Genomic DNA, 1,180 nt, shown 5'->3' on the forward strand with positions numbered 1-1,180 from the left:
ATACTATCTGAATTCTGAGTTCCTATGGATGCCAATCATTCTGAATTTCAAAGGATAAAGGGAGATGCCAAAACTGTTCAGAAACAAAAAGCTATAAGCCCCGCTCATCTAATAAGAATCTGAGCTTCATTTAAAACTCTAGAATATTATTACTTCTTAATTTCTGTTAAAACCTATTTTATTTATCTAAGTTGCTTGAGGACAAGCAACAGTTTAAGTTTGGTGTTGTGATGAGCGGATATTTTATATGCTTTTTGGGGGTAATTTCATGTAGATTTTAGCATGTTTTAGTTAGTTTTTAGGAGAATATTATTAGTTTTTAGGCAAAAATCATATTTCTGGACTTTACTATGAGCTTGTGCGTTTTTCTGTGATTTCAGATATTTTCTGGCTGAAATTGAGGGAGCTGAGCAAAAATCTGAGTTAGGCTGAAAAAGGACTGCTGATGCTGTTGGATCCTGACCTCCCTGCACTCGAAATGGATTTTCTGGAGCTACAAGAGTCCAATTGGCGTGCTCTCAACGGCGTTGGAAAGTAGACATCCAGGGCTTTCCAGCAATATATAATAGTCCATACTTTGCGCGAAGATAGACGACGTAACTTGGCGTTAAACGCCAAGTACATGCTGCTGTCTGGAGTTAAACGCCAGAAAAACGTCATGATCCGGAGTTGAACGCCCAAAACACGTGGGCCCCAGAAGTGGATTTCTGCACCAATTATCTTAGTTTACTCATATTCTGTAAACCTAGGTTACTAGTTTACTATTTAAACAACTTTTAGAGACTTATCTTGTACCTCATGACATTTTCAGATCTGAATTATATACTTTTTGACGGCATGAGTCTCTAAACTCCATTGTTGGGGGTGAGGAGCTCTGCAGCGTCTCGATGATTTAATACAATTCCTTTGTTTTCCATTCAAACACGCTTGTTTTTATCTAAGATGTTCATTTGCGCTTAATTATGGAGAAGGTGATGATCCGTGACACTCATCACCTTCCTCAATCCATGAACGTGTGTCTGACAACCACCTCCATTCTACATCAGACTGAATGAATATCTCTTAGATTCCTTAATCAGAATCTTCGTGGTATAAGCCAGATTGATGGCGGCATTCATGAGGATCCGGAAAGTCTAAACCTTGTCTGTGGTATTCCGAGTAGGATTCTGGGATTGAATGG

Source organism: Arachis duranensis, chromosome 4 (genome assembly GCF_000817695.3).
Source record: "Arachis duranensis cultivar V14167 chromosome 4, aradu.V14167.gnm2.J7QH, whole genome shotgun sequence".
In the NCBI taxonomy this organism is placed as follows: Eukaryota; Viridiplantae; Streptophyta; class Magnoliopsida; order Fabales; family Fabaceae; genus Arachis; species Arachis duranensis.